Genomic DNA, 6,700 nt, shown 5'->3' with positions numbered 1-6,700 from the left:
TTAAGAAAGAAAAAAAAAGTTGAAGTACAAAGAGGCAACGACATACTACTCGTGTGCAGTAGGTTTGTACTTTGATTTCTTTCGTTGTTTCTTTATTTATTTAATTTTTACTATTAAAAAAAAGAAAGAAATCTAACTGTTCAGTAGAAATCATTTGTTGCCGCATTTATTTTACATGAATAAGTGAACGCATGAATAAACAAACAGGCAACTGATCAAACAAAGCGATAATGACGATGAAGATTGTTGTTGCTGTAGTTAATGTTGTTGTCAGTTCACTGAATGGACGGTGGGCACATTGCACACCCTTGATGGAGATATTATGAGCAATCCTAGCAGCGCTGAGCGTAGGCCATGCCCATTTTCGCTCATGTTGTGCGATTCTTTTTAAAAACCCTGTTCAGTTGTGAAACGGAGGTGGTTTTTATTTTTTTAATTTTTTTTTATATTGACTGATATGGATACTTATATAGCGCCTATCCTCGGTCGGAGACCAAACTCTAAGCGCTTTACAAACACGGAGTCATTTACACAACAGACTGCCTAGCTGGGTGGAGCCGACTGACGGCTGCCATTGGGCGCTCATCATTCTTTTCCTGTGTCATTCAATCAGATGTCAGGCACGCACACCTACACACTCAGACAAATATGTAACATCTATGCTGAAAAAAACCAACACACACACACACACACACACACACACATACGTGTGTGTACTTTTTTTTTGGTAACACAACATATTTCTGTGTTTGAAATTTCAGCTGCTCTCATAAAGGATAGCACGTCGCCGCAGAGAAGCCCCCCCCCCCCCCTTTGCCCCCCCCCCCTCCACCCTCCCTCCCCCGCCTCCCCCACCCCCCGCCCTTTTTGTTGTTGTTGCTGTTGTTGTTGTTGTCTGAAGGTGTATTTGAATTTCCATAAGAGTGGATTTTTCTAAATTTTTCTTTTTAAAACTGAGGAGCAACGCTTTTGTTGCTTTGGGGTTGTTTGTGTGTGTGTGTGTGTTTTGTTTTGTTTGGTTTGTTTTGTTTTGTTATACCCGTTTACGTGCGCTAAAAAAAAAAGAAAAAAAAGCATGCTGCGCACGAAACCTCGATTTATTGTCGCATCGGAAGGACTAGCACCCAGACCACTCTCAAGGTCTGGTGGAGGGAGTAACGGGAAGGGAAAGGATTGAAAACAACAACAACAACAACAAAACCGATTCGTGTGTGTGTGTGTGTGTCGAGAGAGAGAGAGAGAGAGAGGGGTCCGCTTAATTCACGCGCTCGCTCGTAATGATCTTGATGGTGACACAACAACATGCTGATGAATGATGCTGCAGACAGACAGAGAGACAGAGAGAGACGAGATGCAGATCTCACTGGCAGTCCTGGTAGTTCTGACAGCAACGGGAGGAGGAGCTGCTGCTGTAAACCCCTTTTTGAACCCCTTTGTCAACCCCGGCTTCGGCAGTGTCTTCAACGGTCACGCAGGTGCTCATGGCCATCCGCACACGAAAGGTGGGTCAGGTGTGTACGTGAAATTCGACAGATAAATAGATAAATAAATAAACAAGTAAATGAATAAATAAATGAATTAATTTAAAAAAAGTAAGTAAATGAATAAATGAATGGATAAATAAATAAATAAATAAATAAATGAATGAATGAATGAATAAATAAATAAATAAATGAATAAACAAATACATAGATAAATGAATAAATAGATAGATAAATGAATGATTGAATAGATAAATAAATTGAGAAATAAATAAATAAATAACTATATGGATTGATAAACAAATAAATCCCAAGCGACAATAAATAGATAAACAAGTAGATGAATAAATGAATGAATGAATAAAGTAGATGAATAAATGAATGAATGAATAAAAAACAAGTAAATGAATAAATGACTGCATAAATGAATGAATGAATAAATGAATAAATAGATAAATGAATGATTGAACAGATAAATAAATTGAGAAATAAATAAATATATAAATGGATTGATAAACAAATAAATCCCAAGCGACAATAAATAGACAAACAAGTAGATGAATAAATGAATGAATGAATAAAAAACAAGTAAATGAATAAATGACTGCATAAATGAATGAATGAATAAATAAATAAATAAATAAATACATGAATAAATAAATAAATGAATAAATAGACAGATAAATGAATGATTGAATAGATAAATAAATTGAGGAATAAATAAATAAATACATAGATAAACAAATAAATCCCAAGCGACAATGAATAGATAAACAAGTAGATGAATAAATGAATGAATGAATAAAAAACAAGTAAATGAATAATGACTGGATAAATAAATAAATAAATAAATGAATAAATAGATAGATAAATAAATAGATAAATGAATGATTGAATCGATAAATAAATTGAGGAATAAATAAATAAATAGATAGATAAACAAATAAATCCCAAGCGACAATTAATAAACATGTAAATGAATTTAAAAAAAAAGAATAAAAAGCAAGTAAATGAATAAATGACTGGATAAATGAATGAATGAATAAATAAATAAATAAATGAATAAATGAATGATTGAATAGATAAATAAATTGAGGAATAAATAAATAAATAGATAGATAAACAAATAAATCCCAAGCGACAATGTGATGACTAAGATGAGTGTTGTATGTGTGCTCGTTTTTCTCACCCCGAATCTCACGGTTCCTCTTCTTTTTTTCTTTCTTCTTCTTTCTTTCTTTCTTCTTCTTTCTTTCTTTCTTCTTCTTGTGGTAGTCTGACTCCGTTGCTTTGTCTATACTGTTGTGACAATTTTTTTTCTTTCTTTCCTGTAATGTCTATGCAATAACACTGTAATTAAAAAAAAAAGAAAAAAAGAAAAAAGAAAAAAAAGAAAAGAAAAAAAAGACGAGAGTAAATTTACAGCAAAAAATCAAAAGCATATTACACAGGGTCATTGCTCATAGTGAGGAAGCTATACGGAGGACTGGAGGACCTGCGACATGCTGCCGCCTTTGTCGAGGAGACGGGGGAATCCATCTGATAAATGACGAACGAAACAACAACATATTGAGAGAGTTTCGTTACAGGGACACACTAAAAACGTAGAGAACAGGTTGCATAGTCGGTAATATACTTTATTTTCGGATGTGTCGTGAGAATTCTAGGAAAGGGGGAAATATGATGATTAACGTGGTATTCTGACATGTTTAAAATGCATGACTTGTAAAATATCAAACAAAACAAACAAAACTAGAGTTTTAGTTCTTCATCAAGATTAAGGGGATGTCACAAATTCACATTCGAGGGATTGTATAGTGAAGTTTTTATGGTGGATACTTACACAGTGCCTATCCTCGGTCAGATCAAACCGCGAGAGTTTCACAGACACGGAGTCATTTGCGCAACAGGCTGCCCATCCGGGTAGAATCGACCCGTTTTGTTGCCGTGGGTTCTTTAACGCGCGCTAAATGCACGAGAGAGATGAGGAGCAAAGAACAATGAAGAGAACCGGTTGTCAGGTCATCACTGGTGCCCCCACGTATTGATACTACGGGACAGACAAAGAAGAAGAAGAAGAAGAAGAAGAAGAAGAAGAAGAAGAAGAAGAAGAAATGCATGCTGCACACGGGACCACGGTTTATCATCTGACCCGAATGGCTAACGACCAAACTAACACTGAAGCTCTAATGGAGAGGGAGAAAAATCTGGCGAGTGTGATATTCGATCCCATGCACTCAAGATTATCTCGCTTCTTTGGTGGACGCTGTGCCTCTTGGTCACCACTCCACACAATCATATCCACATGTTTATGACGGTAACTACACTTACAGTCTCTCGTTTCTTGTTGTGCAACACACGAGGGCCAGGTACAGTTAAGAATTCAACAGATATTATCATCATCATCATCGACATCATCGTCGTCACCATCATCGTCATTATTATTATTATTATCACTTTTATTGAGTCACTTGTGTAAACAAAGATATATATGTGTGTGTGTGTGTGTGTGTGTGTGTGTGTGTGTGTGTGTGTGTGTGTGTGTGTGTGTGTGTGTGTGTGTGTGTGTGTGTGTGTGTGTGTCCGTGGCAAACTTTAACATTGCCATTTTTGCTGGAATTACTTTGTCTGCCGAACCAAATCTGGATTAAATATAGTGGGGAAAAAAATCTTCACAGTCATACCAATAACGGGTTGTAAGTCTTCCGAATTAAGCCGTATTTCCAGATCATTAACGGTTTATTTCGTTGAGGCTCGATTCGGATCCAAAGACACCATGACACCGCTTCCCAGTTTCCGGAACGTAGGCTATGTTTGGTAAGAAGATGGCATAACATCGTTTTTCTTGTTCGCAATTAAAAGAAAAGTACAAAATCTGGACAGAACACATACAGTGACACTAACTAAACCATCAACGTTCTTACTGCATATGAATACTCTAAAATAGACACACACACACACACACACACACACACACACACACACACACACACACACACACACACACACACACACACTCACTCACTCACTCACTCATTCACAAATGATTAGTAACCTGTTCATGATTAACGAAAATTAACCACCCATATTTATTTTCTCTTTATTGATATTCATAAGAAATGAGTGTGATGTTCACACTTACTGTGAGCATACTCTAAGATACTTGACAGCTTGTATTCCTTGACAGCTTGTGTAAGATCTTAAGAAATGAATGATAATACTCCATGATGATAACCAACCTATGTATAATCCAGCTGCTTGGCTGTTTCTGTCTGTCAGTCTGTTTATACATTTCCCCTTGTTTTTTTCTTTCATTATCAATGTCCATTAAGATGTTGTTGTTGTTGCTGTGAAATGTGAACCTATCAAAATGGAATTTAAAAAATGTTTTATAAAAAAAGAAGATTTTTTTAAAATCTGTTTTTTTTCTTCTCCTAATGATTCTTTTACTGGATAAAGTGCGTATCACAAGTGAGTCTTCAAGGCCTTGCCTCTTGTTATCATCATCATCATCATCATCATCATCATCATCATCATCATCATCATCATCATCTTCATCATCATCATCATCATCATCATCTTCTTCATCCTCGTCGTCGTCCTCCTCCTCCTCCTCATCATCATTTTCATCATCATCGTCATTTTCTTCATCATCATCATCATTATCATTTTCATCATCATCATCATCACCATCATCACCATCATTACCACCATCATCATCATCACCATCACCATCATTATCATCATCATCATCATCATTCAAACATCGACATGAAACTTGTGGTGAATGTGGTTCAGAGCAAAACCTGATACTGACGTGTGTACGGGGGGACACGATTGATGGTATCGCGGTCAACATCCAGGAGAAGGACTCTAACGCAGGTTATGGGGCCTCGCGGTCTGCTTTTGGCTTTCCCTTTGTGAGTGAGTCTTTAACGTATCCTCACTTTATTAGCCTCTTTGTTCTTTGGTCTTTGTTCTTTTTCTTGTTGTTGTTGTTCTTCTTCTTGTGCCCCGTCTGTTCCCGTGTCTGTGTTCCAACCTTTTCTGTTTCCGTGTTTTGGGTCTGTCTACGTCTGTCTGTCTGCCTGCCTGCCTGTCTGTCTGTCTCTATTGCTCTCTGTATCTCTGTCTGTCTGTCTGTCTCTGTCTCTGTTTCTCTGTCTCTGTCTCTCTCTTTCTTTTTCGCGTCCGTATCCGTATCTCTCTCTGTCTCTCTACTGTTTTCTATAGTAACAGCAACAATATTGGTATTGGATACTCCCGTTGCACTCGTATCCAGAAAACTGATCAAGGTTCTTTACATGGTAAAACTTACATACAATGTCTTCCAAACAACATACACTACATAGACATTACTCATCTTTCACACCATGATGACAAAGATTAAAGATCTGAGCACACCACTCCTCTTTTGCAACATCTCCATTGGCTCCCTGTCTCACACCGAATAAAGTACAAGATCAGCACTCTATGCTACAAATGTATTCACAAATCAGCCCCTTCCTATCTCTGTGGCTGCCTTCACCTCTACACTCCATCTCGCTCACTACGATCAGCTTCGGATCCACTCCACTTACGCATACCCAGATTCAAACTCTCGACTGTTGGCCGCCGTTCTTTCTCTGTCTCTGGACCTTGCAATTGGAATGAACTTCCTCTTTCGCTTCGTCAAGTCTCCACACTCAGCTCTTTCAAGTCTGGCCTTAAAACCCACCTCTTCCCAAAATAGCCTCCCTTCCCTGCCTCTTCCTTGTCTTTAATTTCTCCAGTTTTAGAGTTATGCGTGCGTGAGAATGACTGGTGCGAAAGCGCTTAGATTTGTTTATGCACAAGATTCAGCGCTATATAAGTACCATTATTATTATTATTATTATTTACATACACTTTCAGGACAACGCGTTCGGCAGGCCTAGATCCATGGGCCTGAACGTGTCGATCGAACTGGTCAGTCACATAGGTGCCAAGGACCCAGTCACCGTGATAGTCACCGAGAAAGGCTTCAGTTTCATGGGATGCCCCATACACAACTTCGGCGCCGGGGTTTCTCCCAGGTAGGGGAAGGCCCAGTGGTTAATTAAGGCAGTTGTTTGTTTGCGGTTCCTTCACGAAATCACCCCTACCCCAACCCCACACCCTCCCCCACCCTCTTCCCCATACATATTTTTATATAGATATATATATGTATAGTTATATACATACATACATACACGCATACA

The sequence above is a fragment of the Babylonia areolata genome, chromosome 20, assembly GCF_041734735.1.
Source record: "Babylonia areolata isolate BAREFJ2019XMU chromosome 20, ASM4173473v1, whole genome shotgun sequence".
In the NCBI taxonomy this organism is placed as follows: domain Eukaryota; kingdom Metazoa; phylum Mollusca; class Gastropoda; order Neogastropoda; family Buccinidae; genus Babylonia; species Babylonia areolata.
Note: the sequence above shows the minus strand (reverse complement) of the source record.